The 22,087-nt window shown below is 47.9% G+C and overlaps 1 protein-coding gene across 7 annotated transcripts in view; it reads left to right on the top strand.

Annotated features, from left to right (window-relative positions):
- The window catches only part of DIPK1A (divergent protein kinase domain 1A), an 844,817-nt gene that overhangs the window by 250,632 nt on the left and 572,098 nt on the right, over nucleotides 1–22,087 (top strand). For 4 of the 7 annotated variants that reach the window (XM_069641811.1, XM_069641807.1, XM_069641813.1 and 1 more), the window contains one exon: nucleotides 11,250–11,356. The gene's annotated coding sequence lies outside the window, so the exon portion shown is untranslated. Of the gene's footprint in view, nucleotides 1–11,246; nucleotides 11,357–22,087 lie in introns of all 7 variants that reach the window. The other 3 variants (XM_069641810.1, XM_069641812.1, XM_069641808.1) reach the window with 1 other exon arrangement.

The raw sequence follows: 22,087 nt of genomic DNA, 5'->3' as shown, positions 1-22,087 counted from the left end.
ACATGGAGACTGTTAAGGGTAGAGGCCTGTCGGGACTCGATGATCGAGCTGGTGAGCCAGTATGTGGCAGAGGGCGAGGAAACACGCCGTAAGATCCGGGAGGCGAATGCCAGAACCATTGTGGCCATCAATTCCAGTGCAATAATGATACAGTTTAGGGGCCGTCGCACAGGTCCAAAATAGGATGCTCGAACACATGCAGCACCAACAACCTGCACCGGTGGTGCAAAACCCATCCGCCTCCACCCCATCGTCCACACCTGCAAGCTCCGCTCCCTCAAGCCCTGTGCGGATGACGAGGCGCAGTGCAAGGAACACAGAAATGCTGCCCCCAAACACAAAACAAGTCCAGAAATAGCCGCTCTAACCACATTGTGTGTGGGATGACAATGGGTGAGGGGGCAGGTGGTGGTGGTGTTGGTGGTGTTGAGGGGAATAAGTGGTTGAATAAGTGGAGTTTGGGTTATTGGGGGAGTTTGGGTTGTTGGGGGGGGTGGATTGTTGGGGGGGTTTTGGGTTATTGGGGGAGGGGAGGTTGGGTTGTTGGGGGTAGGGAGGAGGGCGTGTGCGTGGTGGAGGGAGGAAGCACAATGTTGTCATTTTTCCTAATACACCCGTTGTGTACAAAATCATTTCATGCCTGGACATTGCTCATTTCGTGTGTGTTCATTCTATTCATGACAGCGCACAGTGCCCAACTCACCCACACACCGTGTCCATGTCCACACGGTCCCAGTGCTCAGTGTAGTACTGACACATAACCATCAACGTCCCTGTGCTTCAGAAGTATTCGTCAATCAGTGATTGGCATACAGCACAGCCACATTGTGCATCACGTACTGCCAGGGGTGCTGCTTCTCCTCCATCATCTTCCTCCTCATCTTCACCCGGTGCATGCATGTCAATTTCAGGTGGCAGTGGTACGTTCCTCCGGATGCACATGTTGTGCAGCATGACACAGACCATGGTGATCTTTGCCACCTTCTCAGGGCCATAAGAGTGCTCTGCCAGACCTGCTTAGGCAGAGGAGCCGTGCCTTCAACAGGCCAAAGGTCTGCTCATTCACATCACGTGTATGGGTATGAACCCGATTGTACTCCTCTTCGTGCCTGTTATGCGGATTCCACACAGGGGTAAGTAGCCACGGCTTCAAGGGATAGCCTGCATCACCTGCATGGGAGCACAAAGAGGTATGTGTGAGTCAATCTGAGCTGACACCTTTAGGATCAACGGCCATGGCTGCAGCTATTTGGTGTCGACAAGCACATGTCCTTGGATGTATGCACACAGGTTGATTTGATGCTTTGTGTACTGCACTATGGTCTACTAGTGTGGATTGCATTGTACAAATGATGCAGGATGTTCACTTGCATGCTGATGCGGATGTACTGTGGATGCCGAACAATGGGGGAGCCGGCTCAGGCCCTGCGTCCCCGAAAGCGGACATCAAGTCCCCGGGGAAGGTCCCAGCAACCCCTTATAGGGGCCCTTTGGACAGCGTCCTGGCGCCTATGGCGCCAGGCTCATAGAAAACGTCAGTCCTGGCACCATAGGCGCCAGGCTCATTATGAAAGTGTTTGGGTGCACTTACCTGATGCAGACCATGCTGCAGAACCCCGGCCTCCTTGAGACCTGAAAGGAACTACTTTACCTGTGGGGCTCATTTACCACCCGGGCGTGGTCGGGGAAGGATACATACCTGATTGGAGGAAGGACACATTCTAGGAACTTCTTCCAAGGCTATTTAAACCACACCCGATCAGCCACACGTGCTTCGCGTTGTTCTGCATCTAGCAGCTGGACGCTCACCGTGTCTGCTCCTGCATCTTGACTTCTGCCACATCTGCCAGCATCCTGAATCACCTGCAAAGGAAGGGAACAAGAGAACAGAAGAAGGAAAAGGCCTCACCTGCTAAATCTGCATCCCAGAGACATTTCGCCGACAATCCTGAAAAGGAAGACATTTATTTTTAAAAGCACATTGCATCGATTGCTGCAGCGCCGCATTCTACTCACCTTTACAGGGCGCCTCCATGTTCAGCAGCGACCATCCGGATTCGCAGTCACGCCCCCGCGCCTAGGGAGAAAAAGACAAGAACAGAGGTGAGAGAAAGAAGGGAAAAGGGAAGCTAAAACTCCATGTCAAGACTTACCTGTTGGGTCATTCCCTTTTCATTTCGGGTCCGCGCCGCATCCAGGCATTTTCGGACCCCGGCCCCTAAGGGGAAAAAGACATCAGCGTTAATGAGTGAATGAAAAGACATTACCAAAACACTCATTAAAGACTTACCTGATTTCCACAAGGATTTCACCGCTCACCTCGGGTCGGTGCCTGTTCCCCGGCATTCCGTACCCCGGCCCCTATGGGGAAAAAGACACTAGCATTAGAACATTAATGCATGGACACAAGGGGAACCACTTATAGAAAAACTTACCGGAAGCCAAGCAAGTTTGGTTCTCACCCATCTGAAAATCCAGTGACGTAACTGGATACCAACGCGCCCCCGCATCAGAAGCAGGATGGAGAGCTCGTCCTTCCAGACCCTAAGAAGGATACTTCTGCGAGTCAGACAAGCCAGATCTGGGGCCCGGTCCAGTCCGTCTTCCGAACCCTGCGCATCACCTTAGACGAGGTCACAGCAGCGCGAACCAGGCCAGCGCCCCCATGGGAGTCAGGTGAGCGTTACAAGTGCCACCCATTATTGCAGTGTATGCTATTCTGTACCTAATCACACTAGCAGCATTGGCACAGTTGTAATCATGATTAGTCATTCATTGCTTGACATACCCATGGTGGCCTGTTTGTGCGTCTGACATGTTGTCATTGATATGCGGCATTGATCTTATGTATGGCATTGATGTGTCATGTTCCGGTGGAGATGTTCAGGACACAGTGCTTAGCTCTGAGGGCATTGTCCACTCACCGCCCAATCCTTACAGGTGGAGTATGCACCCCCCCAATCCCACTGAGGTGGAGTATGCACCCCCCCAATCCCACCCAGGTGGAGTATGCATCCCCCCCAGTCCCACCCAGGTTGGAGTATGCATCCCCCCCACCTAACAACCCCACTGCACTGCCATAGGCCAGTCAGGCAACTTCCCAAGCAGCCAGGCACGTCGTCCAGCATGTCGCTCCATGTAGCTCCATGTAGCGTGGAGTTCCGCAAAACCATGGCATTATGTGTGGATCCAGGATATCGGGCACAACAATGTGCGATGATCTTGCTAGAGTCGCATACCATCTGCATATTGATGGAGTGGTATTGCTTGCGATTGCGGTACACTGCCTCTATGGCATGAGGGACAACCAATTTGACATGGGTGTAGTCGAGGGCACCGACGCAGTTGGGCATGCCTGCCAGTGCGTGGAAGCCTACTTTGGTATCGGCAAGCTCCTGGGCAGTCTGTGGTAGGGATGTGTGGGTGATAGCGTGCTTCAGGAGGGCATCCAGCACTTGGGTCAGCATGTGTGAAAAGAGAGGTTGTGTTATACCATGCCGCTGGCCCACTATGTGGTGGTAGGTGCCTGTGGCCAGGAAGTGGAGCACAGTCACTACCTTCAGTAGAGGGGGGATGGCAGTGCGGATTTCTATGAGGCTGACTATGTCGTCGTGTATCAAGTCCACTATGTGGGTGATGGTGTCCCGGTCCAACCGATACAAGGTGTGGATCTGCTCAGGGGTTAAGATTGAATGGACTGGTTCTGATGCGAGGGATTGGTGGCTGCCTACGTGGTACCACTGGCTGCAGTGGTGGGACTTGCTGGGCCTGTCTCACCCTCCTCCTCCTCCACCTGCGTCTCCTCTGTGCTGCCTGTTGATGATGTTGTTGCTGTTGTAGCAGTAGAGGCATGCCTTGCAGCCCCAGGATTGCAACAGCTAGTGGGATCATTTTGGAGTGGGAAGGGGTGTGGCGTGTGGGTGTGCTCCTTTTGTACTGCGACATGCTCCATTGACTCCACCTGTGGAGATTGTGTGCACCTGTGGCAGTTGGCTTCACTGCAGGTTGCTATTTGTGGGTGGTCCGCGATGCCTGTATTGCCACCATCGTGCAGGCCCTAATTACCGCCTTCGGGATGCTGGTAAGTGCATGCCCGCGTAACTTCTGATGTCCCCCCTGTTAGCGGCATGCCGGTGTTTACGCCGCGAAGGGGCGCATGCATGCGCGCATTCTGGTAAGAAGGGGCACAGTATGGGCGGTAGCAGTATTGCCGGGTTGTCGGCTCGTAATGGCCCTGACCCATTAACGATGCCGGTAATACCATTCCGCCTTCCTTTTTTCATTACCTCTATACTCGTAATGAGGCCCATAGACTTGCTATTTCCTGTCATCTTGCCATCAGATTTATGGAAGCAGGTTAGGTCTGTAGACGATGACCCTGTTATGGCCGATAGCTGGGCTGTACTAGAACTAGCTGATATGTCAAGAAAAGCTGGCGAGAAACCTCCACAGAATATATTGATATTACCAAATCACATTGTGACTAAACTTAAGACTTTGGTGCCTGAGAAAAGAATAATTTGGTGTAATTTAACCGCATGCATGCCAGGGAAGACAGAGGGAGCCATAGAGTATTTTAACAGGTTTGAGCAAGTGTTTTCGGATTTCAGTGGTCTGGATTTGAGCACGGAACCAGGAAAGAGAATGTATGTTGATAAATTTGTACGCAGGTTATTACCCGAGATTAAGTCTCAAATTGCGGCCTCTGAAAGTGCATGGCAGACTAAGCGCAATCTGAAATTCTACATATGGCCCAGTATTATGAGAATAGAATGAACAATGAGAAGGAAAAGATTGAAAAGAAAAAGGTTGACTTAAAAACGAGTGTGTTTTTGCAGCAAATTGCAAGAGGGCCATGCGGAGGAAATGCTCAACAGAGAGGACAGTTTACCCCGCAAACGGGGACTGTGAATGTAAACCAATGTGCATATTGTAAGCAGGAAGGCCACTGGAGGTCAGTGTTCGGTCCTCCAGCAAAAAGCAAATGGAAACCCTATAGAAGGTCGAGAGCACGTAACAATGGCATGCAAGGACCAAATGGAATTCAGTTTTCCCAAAACCAGCAATAGATAACAATGCGGGGAGCCAAGAAGGGCAACAAAACACTATAAGCGCAAATGTTTTTGGCAGTGCTACACACACACACACACATTTTACATCTGATGACATTTTGTTTTTCGCTACGACAGCCCGAAGCAGGGTCTGGAACCTGCTCCTCTCCCCGTAGACCAGAAAGGACCCTACATAGAAATGAAAATTTGGGGATAGAGCGCACACTTTTCGGGTGGATACAGGAGCTCGGAAATGCTCTATTGACCACTCAAAGGTTCCAGATATTCCCTTGTCAAGGCAACAAAATGTATCAGTAGGGTCTCTGGTACCCCAGTATTAAGCCCGGTCTCTAAACTGGTGCCGATTTCTTTAGAGCCTTTCACTGACTCGTGTCCATTTCTATTGACAAACAACTGCGGTGAAAATCTTCTGGGATTAAATTTATTGAAAAAATTGCATGCAGTGATTTACTGCCCTCCAGATGGAGTATACTTGGCCATTTCTCCCCAGCTGAATTCCACCTCACAATGCATGGCTTTGCCTTTACCCAGTGAGTTGCACCATGTTCCTACACATTTATTGGCACTAAATGACAATGATATAGGAATTCTAAATGTTGAACCAGTGCTCATAGTTTTAAAATCCAGTGTTATATTGCCTCACATTCCACAGTATAAAGTTTCAGTTGATGGTGAGCAAGCACTTAAAAGTATTGTCTCGGATTTAATACATCAAGGTGTGATAGAAGAAATCTCTGGTAGCAGATGCAATAGCCCTGTTTTGCATGTTTATTAGAAAGGTGACAATGCATTACCCTACCGTTTTGTTATTGATCTTCGAGTGATTAACAAGGTAGTCGCACCACAGTTTTCCATTGTTTCTGACATCACCACAATTCTGACTGATTCCTGCAATGGCAGGTATTTGTTTGCTTTCTTCCTTGGGGGATGCTCATTTACTTTCACTTGAATACCGCAAGGATACACTGAGAGTCCTAGCATTTACAGTAGGGCACTCAAGGAACAGCTAGATATGCTGGAATTACCTTCTTCATGCGCACTTGTGCAATACATTGACTTATCGCTGCAGATTCAGAAAGCGCTTGCAGGGAGGGTACTATTTTGTTACTAAAGCATCTAGCTGATAATGGTCATAAAGCCTCTTCGAAGAAATGTCAGTATTGTCAACAGGAGGTCGCCTATTTCGGCTATCTCCTGTCGAAGGAGGGAAGGCGCCTTGCACCTGAAAGGGTACAAAGCATCTCTGATATGGCAATACCAAATACACAGAAAGAGGTAAGGGCTTTTATTGGAATGGCTTCCTATTACATGCAATGGATTCCAGATTTTTCACTTTTGATCAAACCTTTGTTGACATTGACAAGGAAAGACGTACCATTACCTCTACCTTGGGATACGGATTGTCAAAACGCTTTTGTATTGCTCAAAACTGTGCTATGTTCCGCACCAGTATTGGGCACATCAAATTATAGTAAGGAGTTTGTGTTTGTGCATGAGAGAGATTGATGTGCTTTGGCTGTTTTGACACAGGAACATGGAGGAAGGAACCGGCCATGCGGCTATTTTTCCTCCACGTTTTACCCTTTTTTAAAAAAATGTTTAAACATGTTTATTTTAAACAGGCATGTTAGGGCAATACAAAGCTTAATATCTTGCAACATGTGGCATTCAGTAATATCAATTGACGCTCCTCCCACCCCACCCTTCGGTCTCAAGTTCCGTCTTCACGTCCCCGCCGGGGATCTCCATCCTGAATCGTCACGTTTGACCATTTTGCACGCGCATTCATACAACATATCAACAGTTTCCCCCCCCCCCTTCCACCCCGGGTTGATTCCTTAATCCGTTCATGTTTGTCACGCCATGCATCACCTCCAGTGGTATGTCGCCTGTAATGTTCAAGATAGGGCCTCAGTGCTCCCGCCATCGCCCACCAATAGTTCTCAGATTTCACGTTCTTCCCACTTTCCCCAGATCTTCGTAGCTTTTGCAGGGCACCCCTGTGCCGTGTATATGCTATGTTCTTTTGTCGCACAGATGTCCTTTTCGTTGACCCATTGGTCGACTGTTGGGCATTCCGGTGCACCCCATTTCTGTGCTATGTCCCGCTTTATTAAGCCCATTGCTGTGGAGAGAAAAATACCCTCCCATTTGTTCGAGGCGCTTTCATCCGGAGCACCCAGTAGCGGTCAAATCTGCTGTGCCAGTTGTGTCGGATCTTGATATGCGGCTGGCAGCGGGTGTTGGCGGTCTTGGATTAGCAGCATTTCAGAGTGGGGTCAGGAGCGGCTGCTCCTCCGTCTCCACATCCCTCCTGGTCTCCCCCTCCGCTCTTCCGGCAAGGGTCCCCGGCCTTCGTAGTATGTGTCCCCGGCAGGTCCTCTTCCTTGCTGCGTGCACGCAGAAACTTTTCCAGGGGGCTCTGGACCCGGCCACGGTGCTCCCTGCAGGATTATATAATTTTAATTATGTGTCTGGGGTTATCTGCGCCAAGTTGGGTTTCTGTGTGGGATGGAGCTCAACAAGCTGCTGTGGGTTCATTGTCCATGGATATGATAAAGTGCCTGGCATCCTCTTTCAGGTCGGGTGGAAATCTAGGCCCTTCACTGTTCCTGCACGTACATTAGGTGCGGCTGGAACTTGGCTCCCATGGTTCAATCCAATTATGCAAGTAGGCATATCACTGTTACTTCCAATCCATGACTCTACATTGCTGCACTGGTAGGAGTGTATCTGCGGCCTCTCCCTCTGCCAGTCCTGTCTTGCAGAAAGGGCCCACCTTCTATCACAGGGACTTGGTGCCACATACATGGTACTGTTGAGATATTGGTGCAAGGCAAAATTCCTCTGGGGATGGAAAGGGCTTAGCTCCTCCACACTCACAGGTTCTAGAAATACATGAATCCCTGGGGTTCTGTTCATGTCTTATTTGCAATGCCAGAATAATAACTCTCTTTATTCTTTTAAAGACATACATTCTATAATTCATAGACAATTATTCATGACTAAGATTCTCTTCCGATCCCAAAATAGCTATGCAGCGTGAATTCTCGTATTCTACACACATTGTAAGGTACTTCTTGCCCGTAACACAATGCTTCCCCATAAGTTATCTTGTATATTTGCCAATTTGTCATTCAAACTATTCAACTTTTTTTTTTACTTTTTACTGCTACTCAAGTTTAGCATGTCTATTACATCGATTCATTCTCCTCACCACGTATTCCCTTAGCCTCTGTCACATTTCTCCTCAAGGACACAACAATTCCTGAAGACTGTTCAAGGATTTTTATCACAGTTTTTTAGAAGGGGCTCACTAAGGGCCATCCCTATCCCAGGCTTTCCTAAATCCCAAAATGGTCACCAGGACTTTGTGACCCCTACTTTCTAGGTTCTGGCTACTGTGGTAGGTCAGAAGGAGGAGACAGACCAGTGGGTGCCATGTTTCAACAAGGCTTATTATAAAATAATAAAGAAAACTCCCCTTCCTTATTCTAAGGGTTTCCCAGCCTAACACAGCTAAACTAGGGTGCTTGTAATCAATATTGATGTCTGAAATCCAGAGTCTGTCCTCTGTCCCAAAAGCTAACCTGCCATGACCCTACCACTAATAGTAAACAGACCAGATCCAGGAGATTGACTCATTTCTCCTGGATTGCTTGATCAGCACAGTTTTCACAGTTCTCCTCAATAGGGGATCTTTAGATAGCCCTTGCCATTTTTGTAGTTATTCTTCCAGTTCCTTCAAGGGTCACCTCCAGGCCCTTGAATAAGAGTTCCTTTAGTTTCACAGAGATCTCTCTGCATTTTCTTTACAGTTCAACCGTCTTTATAGACCACTGGTAATTTACAATAATTCTTCCTTCTCTAGGGCAAATACACTGTTCAGGACTCCTTTCTGTATTCCTCTTCTCACTGACCCAGTTAGGTGGAGTCCTCATAGGACTCTTATTCTTCTTATAAACAGTATTCTCACTCTTCTTGTAAGTTTGCCACACACCGGGACGAGTATAATTACTGCACTCTTTATGTTCAGCTTTATATCCTCTGTAGTTATCGCTGTACCTCTTTAGTATTATGCCTTTGCATGTACTGGGGCTGCGTCACCAGTTCAGCGTTTTCTTGTTACGCACTCGCTATGTTTCAGGATGGCTTATCCGCTTTCTTCTGTTTTCTCCAGACACTTTCTTTGGCATGCCAATGTGGTATTGGCTTCATAAGGGTTACTCTGTTCCTTTTCCTCTTGGCCACCACCTCTTGCATCAGGTTCCCTCCTGGGAAGTGTCTGTTTGGCAGACCTCCCGGTATCTTCTGCCGGCATGTTTTTCCCTCGGCACATCGGAGTTGGGGCTCTCGGTCAGCCCTAGACAAAAGTCCCTCCTGGGACTTGAAGTCTCTGCATACTCCTGCTGTTGGCTGCTTGACTCGCCTGGTTTGCCGCCGTACAAACCAGCATGCTTCCCAAGTCACTGGCTCTCCTCAGCCAGCCGGTTTGAAACTCCTGGGTGTCTCTCTCTGGTTCTCTGACTCTTCCCATTTTTATCACGCTATGATGGAGCATCCCCAACCTGTCAACATAGTCCTTTCTTTGTGCTGGATTTTTGTTCTTTACTATGTGTGGTTTCCTCGTCACAGTATTTGGTAGATGGGCATTCTTCAGTACTGCAGTGATCTTACTTTTCCCAGTATTACACTGATCGCTTTGTACAGTAATTACATTACAGTAGTACATACAAGGGGAGTTTTGATGTCTGTCATTTGCTAGAACTGGATTGAGTATGTGAGGATAATAAAAAGGAGTCTTTATTCCCAAGAGGATAGTCTCTCACTGTGAGGTCCTGTTTACCACCATCCCTTGAGGGAATGTTGCATAGCAGGCTCGCCTCCCTAGCTGCACAGGAAGGGGCTACACGCTGCTACTCTCCCCTCTACTAGTCTCCATTCTTCTCATCTATTCACTTGTGTCACTTCTCTCCGCTACACTCCACTGTGCACTCCTCCCCTCCTGCTCTCTCAGCCTCACTCACTTTCCTACCTTACCACTTGGTCTCATTCACTCACCTTACTTACCATGCATGCACACACGCTCTCACACCAACCACTGTCTCATCTTGCACTTGCTCTCAGTAACTCATCTTCACGCTCAACTGCACCATCCTTCCTCTCCTTCCTCTGCATGGTCTCTTGTTCCTCCTCCTCCTCCTCCTCCTCCTCCTCCAAGGACCTCACCCGAACAAGCAACGCTTCCCTGTCTCCCTGGTTCCCTTTATAACCTCCTCCACACTTGTGATTTCTCGCACGCATCTGGTTTCCCAGGATAATCCCCTTTCCCTGGGTTGTTTCATACAGGTGCAAGGCTTTAAAATCCCTTTGAAGACTCCCCCACCCCCTTTGAAAAATTGGTCCACCAGCGGCCTGTTAAAAACCATAATCCATCTTCAAATTCCTTTGCCATGTCTTTACATAAAACTCTGCCAGAGTTTTGCAATGGTAGTCCGCAATTAAGTTTCCAGGTGTGTAGTTTGGAAATCTCTCTGGGTGCTAGTCTGCAGCACGTACTGCTCTGCTGCTTTTCCTCTCTGTCGGATCTCTCACTCGTTGATTGCACATTCCATGCTCCGCCAGAAGGACTTCTGGATTTTGCATACCTAGAAGAGAAGACCCTAACAAGTATTTTGCATGGCAGGTATAGGGCAATTGAATGTGGTATGTAGCATTTGTAATCTGGCACATGGAGAGGAGACAGAGATCGGGGCCCTCTCGGCTCCCTTCACCAAGCTCTTATATCTTCATTCTATCATGACCCAATATACTGTGCTGTCTTTCATTTAAACTTTAAGTAGTTGGCTGTCAATCTCAACCAGGATCACCTATTCCTCTTATTAGATTTATTTACTATCAAACTATAAGAGCCAGAGTTCAGTAGAAATATGAATGATTAGAACTATATGGGCAGTCATAAGTGTGTATGAATCAAGGATTTTGTGATTGGGGATAGTGGTAATATGATCAAGTTAGATGTTACCCGAATAGAGTGAGCATGGTATTAAGTAGTCTGATACAATAGGAGTAAAATGACTTCTCTTATGAAGTTTATAATTAGTAGTAGCTTGTACAAATGAGACTGGATGTTTAGACTTATTGCTCTGTTGATTTTTGTTTTGTTTTTCTCAGCAGTATTATGAGAACACAGGCAAATTTAAAGAACCAATCCAGATTGGCAATGGAGGATCCATGCATCATCGTATTGGGAAGACCTGCAGTGACAGATGAAGAAGAAAGATGTACGTATGTGCTTGATTGAGATTGATATACATGGAGGCTGTTCAGCAATGTAGATGCTGAGGTTTGTAGAATTTGATACAGCGGGCAGGTCCCTATCTGGAAAGAACAGACACAATTGTACACAAGTTTAGCAGTTTGACCCAGAGGTTGTGAAGAGACATTTTTGGAGGTGTACCACTGTATGAAATAAATATCTAATCTTTCAAGTGGTCCTCCAGGGACATGTAAGATTGGAATTGAGTGTTTAAGAAGGCAGATGTTAAGATGCAAGGGACAATATTTAAGAAATTAAAATAATGTGGTATAAATGTATACCAATTAAGAGGATCACACAAAATCCAAGTTTTGATACCCATTTGTCTAACTAAAATAATTCTGAGAATTCTGCAAAGTATTTGCTTTCGAAGTCCCATAGAGTTCATCAGATGAAGTGTCAGATAAAATGAGTAAAAAAATAAAACACAACCTGTACATTTCTTTCTTGTAGAAAAAAGGAGAATTGTCACTTTCAATTTAGTTGGGTGAAGTAATTTTATGCTTGGAATCCAGGCCTTGGACAGCCAATTTATCAAAGGAGGCAGAAATCTGGCAGCAGGGCATGGCACACATTGAAACTGATTCATAGTTCTAGAAGTGGTGGAGGTTACACTTGAGAAACAATCTGTTGCAAACATGTTCACAGAATTCAGCTTAAGCAACCCCAAAGTGGGGACCCATTAAGTTTAAAGAATTGCACGAGACCCTAGATCGATTTTGAAAGGAAGGATTCAAAAACACATCATTTGAAAATGGGGTTTGCTGCTTTTTCTACCCCAAACTGGGTCTAAAGTGGTTAACAGGCGTGTCTAAAAGGCATCGCTGTGGTGAACATTCAGTGTTGCTACATTTTTTGTGTTTGAAATCTTTTTATTGGCATTTATAGATCGTAAGTCATATAAAACATTGCACTCGAACTTGAGCGGCGTGACTTGCAGGAAACATCAAATAAAGAAACACCAAACTACATAAACATCACATCATGCAGGCATTGATTAAATTAGCCACACGTCGACGGTACAAGAGGTTAGAAAAAAATTATAAGAATGAGTCCCAGCAGCATAGTTTTACAATGGGACCGTAGCCCTCTCCTAGAAGCATTCAAGCAGTTCCATAGCCCCCAATCTACAGGGGCATGTTGAGACTAGATTTTGAGTCCCCACATATGCCAAAAACTATCCCCATTTCCGAAAGCAGGCCTGGCCCTCATTTTCTGTGCAGTAAACCACTTTTGCTGACGCCATTATATCCCACATGCGTGTCAACCAGTCATCCACAATTGGTAGCTTTGCAGTCCTCCAGAAGGAAGTGATTGTGGCCTTTGCTACGAAGAGTATAGTGTGTACCAAGGCTACGTTGAGATTCTGCCCGGTTTGCTTTCCCCTGGAAAAATCCCTGCAAGCAGACGATCGTGTGAAGTGTCAACGAGGTCCACATTATACAATTAAGCGTGTTCAGTACACCAGACCAGTATTGTGTGAGCTTAGGGCAACACCGCCATATAGGTATGTTCCTATGCCCCCGCAACCCCTCCAGCACAGCCCGCTTTCACTCTGTCCCCCTATGTGCCGCATCCGATTAGGCATTAGACATCCTCTAGCCAAGAACCTAAATCACGCTCTACATATTGGACACTCCTTGTGGCCTTCCTCAGCCCTCCAACCCCTCAAGCCTTTGAGAGTTCAAGCCCAAGATCTTCGTGCCAGGCCCGCAGTTTCAACAGGAGAGGGCCCTCAATGTCCCTGCTCAAACAAGAAGACGGGCTGGACACAAGTCCCCTGGAGGTACTGGGTGAAAATATCACTTTTTCAAATTGTGTAAGCGTCCTAATGGCCACTTGCCGGATGCTGGGTTACATCGCCCTATGTTGCAGCTGCCAATACTGGAACCTGTTGTTAAGGAGAATTCTCATTTATGGCTAATTTCCCTCACCTAGTGAGTCCCCCAGCAGCTTTGCTGGACTTCTGGAGTTTATTTCACTTGGTAAGAGTGTGAGCTTTTCCCCCACTCTTACCCATGTTTTGCCATGTGTCTTTTACCGGTCTTATGATTGTGGACTCTGGAGTACACCACTTCCGTAGCCCCCTTCTTTTGTGTGTTACACAGCACCTTCAGTGCAGTGACACAGGGTTGTCTTTTAGACTTCCCACCGACTCCATTTCTGGGGCTGACTACAGTCCTCCAGAAAAGGGTAAAGTTTCCATTAACTCTACTTAGTCAATTTACCACAGATCCAGTACACCCTATCTTCCATGGATTACTGGAAAGGGTTACTTCGTATCCCTTTGTATCTGTACCTCCTAGAGCATTGTTTTACAATTTTAACATGTAGACTTGGCTGGTGGCAGTGGTATCTACCCTAACTTTTCTACCGTGATTATATTAGATAAACGTGGTATTGTTTTAGGCTATTATATTAGCCTCGAACTTAAACCCGCTTGACCAAATACTTTTTCTTTTGGCTCCGGTCGGGTTTATTCGCCATTTCCTTTTAGTTTGCGCGGCAAACCAGGTTTGCCTCCTTTGTTCACCGTCTTTTGGCGGGCTTCTGCTCAGAAGCCCTCCTCCAGGTGCCTGGGTGTCTAGGTGGGCTGAATGTGAGGGAGGGGTGTAGTCACCCCCTGCACAGGGTATCCTAGGAAACCCAAGTCGCACTTTGCCATGATTGGCTGAGGTGGTTGTCCGGGCCAGACAACCCCCCTGCGGTGTGATTGACAGCCAGTGTAAATGGGGGATTTTCGCATTAAAAGGCAGGTCTCTTGGGCTAGAAGTCAGTCGCCACTGGAACTACAAGGAACCGGAGAGAAGAAGTCGGCTGCTGCAACTACCCCGTCCCAGTGAAGCCCTGCTGCAGTCCTGAGCTATCTACCCTTCAACGACCAGAGAAGATCCAGTCCGGAGTCGTCTTCCCTTGAGCTTGGTGGGGATAACCAGCTCATCTTCCACAGCCAGAGGATCCTTTTCTTGGTCGAAATCACTGCACACTGCTGTAATGGTCCGTATAGCCATCTGAAGAGCCTCTCCTGTTTTTAAGGCGCGCACCTTTTATTGATCGTCGCTGCTGCCGGCTTCCTCCCTGTGTGGTGCAGACCCCTCCAGACGTCATCCTTCAAATCGAAGCACCAGGAACCGTGGGTCTGTGGGAAACCAACAGGAACAACTGCCAGGGTTCCAGCTTCTCCACTGAATAAGGTACTGTCTTGCTTGAGGAATTAGGGTGAATCCCTTTTCTTCATCTCCAAGGCTTGCCCTTGTCTTCCCTCCTTCTTATAACTTTTGCTTCCGAATATTGACAATATCAAAGTATTCTTGGCTACCTTGAATCGTGAACTGTCCGACTGTGTGATCCTCGACAACAGGCACCCGGTGTCACTTGACCCTGGCTCTTGAATTCCTGTCTGAGTGTTCTTATATTCTGTCTGCCTAACTATAATATTGCCTATGATTTCTGCCTCCAACTCCCTCTGGGTATCTCAGGTGCTAAGTGTGTTTTTGCCCCAGTAGCATTTCTTGTTACGGATATGTGTTTATTTAGTAGACCGAAATGTCAAAAAGTGATTGCAATCTTATTCACGGTAACGTCTTGTTTCATAACACTGGTCCATTCAAACACAGGGTACTTACCTTGAGTCATACCGGACAAAGTGATTTGGTTAGTTGTAGTCTATTTTACGTGTGGTTTTGAATTTAAGTGTTGTGGTTATAACAAATGGTTTAAAAATAAATGTACTTATATTTTTCTACCTGAAACCTTGAGTCAGTGTTTGCTTGAGTCACAGTAATTGTGGTCCCTTTGTGTAATCTCTGCTACTGCTCATATACTCTTGAGACAAGCCTGGCTGCTCCGCAACTGCTACAACTTTAACATAGTACAGGCTTGTACCAAAGGTAAAACTTGTATTGCCACCTGTAGTCTTAATTGTGTGTAGTGGTCCCTAAGGGCACTGCACAGGATTCTGCCCAACACCTGTCCTTCTCCTTTACCCCAAAAGTGTTCTTACAAGACTTAAAAGACCAGATCTGGCCATTCTGAAACATATGTGCTAGGAATTCGATGTCACCAGCCCTCCAGTTAGAAAACGCAATCCCAAGCCAGTTGGAAGCTGGGGTTGAAGTGGGCGGGAGTGAGCAGGACGGGAACAAGGAGAGCTCCAGGTGCACTGACGCAGTCCCAAACCTGCATGGTCACCCTAGTACCAGGTAGTTCATAGACCATCAGCGGTCTATCTCCTCTAGGCAGCCACAGATTGTAGCGAAGTGGTTTAACTGCTACATCCTCATCCAGCCGACACCAACTTTTAGTTGTGCAGGGATTCATCCAGTCGTGTATAACCCTTAACTGAGCTGCTCTGTAATATCGACGTATATCTGGTTGTGCCATACCACTTCTATCCCTGGGCCTATAGAGAGTAGATTTAGAGATTCAGGCTTTCCCACCCTTCCAGACATATACCAGAATGTCCCTCTGCAGCACCGCCAGAGTACGGGCAGGGATAGAGAATGGGAGTGCCTGAAAATAGTAGAGCAACCTCTTCAAGATATTCATATTGATCGCCATGACCCTCCAAAACCAGGAGATGCCCCACATGATATGTTCAGTGCCTCACTCTTCTCTAGATTCACCTTTAACCCAGATACCGGGTGGAAAGTGTCAAGGATCCACCCCCAACAGCACGGGACCGAGGTTTCAGCTCTCATCAGCAAAGAAGGCTATTTCATGCATATTACCCCTATACGGAATGCCCTGTATGCGCTCCTCTGCTCTAATCCGCACTGTGAGCGGTACCGGCGAGAGGGGACACCTCTGCCTGGTGCCTCTAGAAAGTGTGAATTCCTCTGAAATCCCACCATTTGTGGAGATCCATGCCATAAGACATGAATACAGAGAAAACACCCCCTTTGCCTAGGTTACACCTCTTCAAGACTTCTCTGAGAAAAGGCCACTCAACACAGTCTTATGCTTTTCGGCATCTAGCCCCAGCAATATGTGCAGAGTTCCATGCCACGTCTGAGGTTTGCAATTTTCCGGACACAGGGACCCCTTACAAATCCAGCCTTGTACTCTCCCACAGCAAGTGGCAGAACCTTATCAGGCCTCACAGCCAGGATTTTAGCATACATTTGTATGTCTGTATTCAAAGCGGAAATAGGCCTGTATGAATTGCAAGAAGCAGGATCCCTTGCTTGACTTAGCAATGAGGGTTATCCTTGCCTGGCCCATGGTCATCCCATTAAAAAGCATATGAAGGGGTTCCAGGAGACTCCCAGAGAACTTCTTGAAAAACTAGGTCATTGGGCCATCCAGCCCATGGGCTTTCCCAACCCTCAGGGACGAGATTGCATGCAGTATTTCCTTGGTGATCTCACTCTCCAGTATATCGCGCTACTCTGCCGAGAGCGCAGGCCTGGGGCACTGATTCAGAAATTCACATACAGAGTCTTGGTCAGGCCGGTCGGAAGTGTGTGTGTGTATATATAGCTTTTTATAAAATGTATTGAACTCTCCCAGCAGTTCTCGGTTGCTACATAGCATTTTGCCTGTCCTACCCCTGAAACCGGCAATCCTCCCTGAGCTAGTTCTCTGCTTGCGATTCCATGCAAGGTTCTTCCCTGCTCTATTACCTTCAAAGTATTTTTGCTTGCCCTGCATGATATTAAATTCTTCCCTCGAAGTCTCAAACATATTAACCTGCCTTCACACTGCCTGCAAGTCGCAAAAGGCCTTGCGTCAGGTCTGTTCCCTGTAGTTAGTCTCCCTACTCTTCAGTTCCTGGTTAAGCAAGGCTGCTTGCTCTCTCCTGTGTCTATTAAACATAGCAGCCTTTGAAATACAAACACCCCTAATATACGGTGAAGGATTAGTCTGGAAGAAATCTGCAGTCGCCACATTAATCTCTTCCCACACAATGGGTTAATTTTGTAGCGCTTGGTTGAGCTTCCAGCATCTGTAGCCTGCTTCACTGGGGGGGTTATAGTTGGACTCATGTGGATTGGAGCGTGGTCTGAGAAATCGATAGTACCTATATCAACGTTACTCACTTTAGAGAATAAGACCTTCCCCATCCCGAAGTGATATATTCTCGAGTATCGAGCAAAATAAAGTATAGTCCCTCTTATTTGGATGTAATTGATGCCAAGCGTCGACCAATTTGCTTAAGAAGAACATTAGAGGGCCATGGAGATCCCCAATAATCCCTTTCAAACTCATCCCTGTTGTGGTCCATGGGCAAATTAAAATCCCCCCCTGCAACAATATGGCCTGTGGAAAACATAAGCTAGAGTGATGCAAGACCCCTCCCCACCCCCACAGGTCTGTTACAAAGAGAAACAGCCCTGACCATCATATATCACCCCTTTAACTTGGAACGGAACCCGCTTCCCAATAAGGATGCCAACCCCGTGATTTTTTGAGACGGTGTGTGGAGAAGTACTGTTGAGTGAACTCCCTAGTGCTTGACCTATCCACATCTGATCTGCGCAAGTGCGTCTCCTGAACTGACACGTTATCAACCTGGTGCTGCTTCAGTCTGTGTACACGTATACTATGTTTTCTGGGGGGATTCAGGCCCCTAACATTGTGGGTCAGCCATTGTAATTCCATCGCGCCTTAGAGAGTAATGTAGCACCTACGGGCTGTCCCAGCCTACCCCACAAACAAACCTGTATTGAGACTCCTACGCCATCAATACCATGAAACCCCTTCTAAGTCACTGCATCCTCCAGTTTAACATACCAGCAACAAAAATAAACACAAACAATAAACTTCAGCCATACCCAGGCGCGTAGAGGCAGATATGCCCTGTCAGGAACCACTTTTCCCAATTTGACAAGGCCGCCACACCCTCTCCTGGGCAAAACAACCCTGTAGAGCCATCCAGAGCTCACTTTCCCAAACAGAGAGGGCAAGAGACCCATTCATCAAACACTCTCTTCTGTTGAACATTGTCATCCTGAGGAGCCCTGCCCCGGGTCCCACTTGCCCCTGAGGCCCCTTCCCCACACGTCTCCATTTTCTCTCAATGTCATAATTTGTATTGTGCTCCAGTGAGAAACCCAGGACACTGGCTGCCTCGTCATGTGCTGTGCTGCGCCACTGCTTTCCCTCCCACGTGAAGAGCAGGCCAAACAGAAACGTCCATAGACATTGTACCTCCTTCTGCCAGTTTGCCCGTTACATGCCTAAACGCTATACGTCTTTTGAACGTAAGAGCAGCCAAATCCTGGAAAATGAATTTATGTGCCATAGAACATTTCCCCCATTGACTTCAGGTTCTCCTCTTTGAGCACGCAAGCGTGGAAATGTATGAGGCTGTCTCTGGGCTGGCCTCGCTGGCACTTACAGAGGGCTCTAACCCTATGTACTCTGTTGAGGATGATGGGATCCGTAGAGATGTCGGGGAAGTTGTGTTTGCAAATGTGGAGGGCCCAAGTCTTAAGTTCCGTTCCTTCAGCGGTTTGCTAAAGGCCCCGGATCCTGAGGTTCTCTTTCCTATATCTTTTGTTCAAATCAATGGTGGAGATTAGCTCTTCCATTCCCGGTTTAGCACAAGAAAGCTCCCCCTGCAGTATGACATCCTCTTGTGGGGAGTGTATTTCCCCCACTCTCGTGTTGATCTACTTAAGGTCCTTGGAGAGCACATCAAGAGACTTCTGAAGCCCTTCCGTTGCAGACGCAATCTCTTTTCTGACCTAGGTTGAGAGCTTCTCCTCAAGGGTGGCCATGCACACCAGCAGGACTTTTTTCGTACGAGGGGATACCCCAGCCCCCACGTCTTTTGCTGTCTCCATCATCTCTCCAGTCTGCTTAGTGGCATACTCGTCACTTCACGCTCAGTCACAGGTGTCCACATGGTGCAGCACCAACCTCAGCTTCTTTTGTACCTTACGGGGCACATGCAGAAAGACACTACAATGCCTGCCGCCCCCTCGACACTACTAAGCTCACCTGAGTTTTGACGCACCTGGGGCGGCCAACACTGATCTCCCTGGCAGCAGGCTCTTAAAATGTCAGGTAGTGCTCATCTGGCAGACCTTGCAGGGTGAATATCAGGGGCCCCCAGCATGCATCCAACCTGGCAGCCAGCCACAGAACCGTCAACTCCAGGCAGGGGTCAGAAGAGGTGCACAGCTGGGCCCACAATCTACTCCTCCTTCAGCCCCTAAATGTTGTCAGTGTCCTCACCAAAGCCTCATCCACAGCTATATGGTTGGCCCAGGGGCACAGCTTCAGGCTCCACCGCTCACTCTCTCCAGCTGGAGGGGAGAGAAAGGAAAAGACAGAAAGGCCCAGGCACAGCTCCATGTAGGGCCTCCCCGCAGGGATCTCACTTCACAGCACCCCAGGTCATCCTCTTCCTTCTGGGAAGCCTGCAATAGCACTCCCAAAGCCGCAGCTGAGGAAAACAGGTCGCAGAATAGTGTTGTCCACTTCAGGAGCACCCATCGAACAGGATGTTGCTCTCCTTAGTGCTCCGCTCCATTTCCGTCTCCAGGTGACGGACACAAGTCCTGGGGGGACTGTTTATGCACCGAGCTCCGACTCTGGTAGCATCCTGTAGTCTGGCCTCCCTTGGGCTGGCCGCTGCTCTCACCACTTGATGGATAGTGTATCTATGAGCCCCTCCTTCCTCTGGCTGTGGAGGCCGTTGGGCACAGTGCCACTCCAGGCGCTACCAACCAGACTGTAGCTGTCGGCCATTCAGTCCACCGCATGATCTGCAGGCCCCCCGGCACTGTGCTGCAGTTCCTGCTGCTTTTCTGGCCTGGACCCAACTCTCCCACTCACTGGTGTCTCTGGCACTTCAGGGTAGCACCCAGGGAACATGGCACCCCGCCAACAAGCATGATCCGGGGTGCGCACCGCCTGAGGTTGGCAGAGCTCACCTAAAAAGCATCCATCTTGGTTGTCACCGACCACACCCACCACCCCTAGTATTACTAAAATAAATTTCAAATGGATTGTCCTCCCACGTATTCCTAATACTCAAGTCTGCTTGCGGCTTGCTTCTGAATTCTTTTTTCATAGTATCGAGTGGTGTTGGGTGTCGATTCGTGGCCCTCAATGGCCTCCGTCCTGTCCTCGGCCTTAATGTCGACGCTGGTATAAGTAGCACGCGCTGCAACCGTTGCCTAAGTTCTGTTTTTCCGAAAGTTAGCGAGCTTCAGACTTTTTTTCCGCCTCCGCAAATCTTTACTACATTTACTTCAAGAAATCAAGATGTCGACACTCAAGAAGTCGTTCAAGCGGTGTTCCGATTGTGGGGCAAAAATGTCCATTCATGGCCCTGCATCAAGTCGGTTTGTGGTGTCTGGCGGTGGCCCACAGAGTAGATGACTGCGGCTCCTGTAAGTCATTGATGGTGACTTCCTTGAGAGAGAGGAAGGGGAAACCCGTGGCAGGTAGGCCCTCTTCAAAATTCCCTTTTGTTACCCCCACAAAAGGAGGTCTTTGGATGACTCGAGGGAGGTTTCCCTGATGAAAAAGCACTCAAAACACCAATAGCGCTCCAGGTCCAGGTCTCAACACTTGTCATCCTCCCATTAAAAAATCCAGAAAGCGATGCCATAGGTCGCTGTTGTCTTCTTCCTCTTTGCCTGACAGAGCAGTCACTTTCCGATTAAGTCAGTGACCCCCACTGACTGGGAACATTTTAGGTTAAAAACATTGGAGGTGTTTCAAAATGATGCTCTGAGTACCAGGCTGAAAAAGACTCCTCCGTGCACGCGTCTGACAAGACCGGCAGGGTGCCTGTAGAGCGCGCCAGAGAGCCCAGGAAGAGAGTCTCCTTGACATTTGTCGGAAGGTGGTCTTCCTCGAGGCACTGGCAGAAGTCTGTTTCTTCCTCCTCGATGATAGATGACAGCTACCTGGGCCCTTGAAGCCCTTGTCGAACCATTCATCAAAATCTACAAAGCCATCAACACCCTCAATGCCGTTTCTTACATTGATGCCTTTGAGCCATCAGTGCCTTCGAAGGTTTCGAAACATCCTGTCAAGGCACCAAGGTCTTTTAAACCTCTAGTTTATGGGATCTATATTTGAGGAGGAAGACCAAGATGTATCCTTTGGGCACGGATATGGTACCCCTAATGTACTTAAACTAATTTGGAGGAATTCAAAATGAAAAATCTTGTCGCGCCATTGAAGGAGGCAAGTAGTTTATAAACTTCACCTGAACGGACTTTGCCAATCAATAAGTGTCTGGTTACTCTGACCGTTATAGATTGGTGATGAGCAAAGTTACTCAGTATCTTGGATGGGGGAAACCGGCTGCCAGAAAAGAAAAGGATGACCCCACTGACATCCTGGACAGTGGACCCCCAAGGGAAGCAGGCGGCAACACCTTCAAGGGCTTCTGCATGCCCTTCTATACCACCAGAAAGAGATTAAATTGATGTCCTAGGGAAAATGGGGTTTTAGTGCTGGAAGTATGGCCCTGAAATCAATCAGTGTGACTTGTGCCCTGGCCAAGTACACCCACACATGAGATGTTGCTGCCTTAGCAGCAGAGAACATCCCGGAGGGCGAGGAGAGGGAAGGATTTCTGTTAGTTCAAGATGGTAAAGAGTGAGACCTGGGAAGATTCACTGCACTATCACGGTGAATAAACTGGGGCACAGCAAATTAATTGCACTCATTCATTTCAGTATCAAAGTTTTCAAGAAATGCAAACATTCGATTTTTTTGTTGTATA

This window comes from Ambystoma mexicanum, chromosome 1q, assembly GCF_040938575.1.
Source record: "Ambystoma mexicanum isolate Mex_15411 chromosome 1q, UKY_AmexF1_1, whole genome shotgun sequence".
Classification (NCBI taxonomy): Eukaryota; Metazoa; Chordata; class Amphibia; order Caudata; family Ambystomatidae; genus Ambystoma; species Ambystoma mexicanum.
The sequence above is the reverse complement of the archived record's forward strand: the minus strand, read 5'-3'. Positions and strand labels throughout refer to the sequence as shown.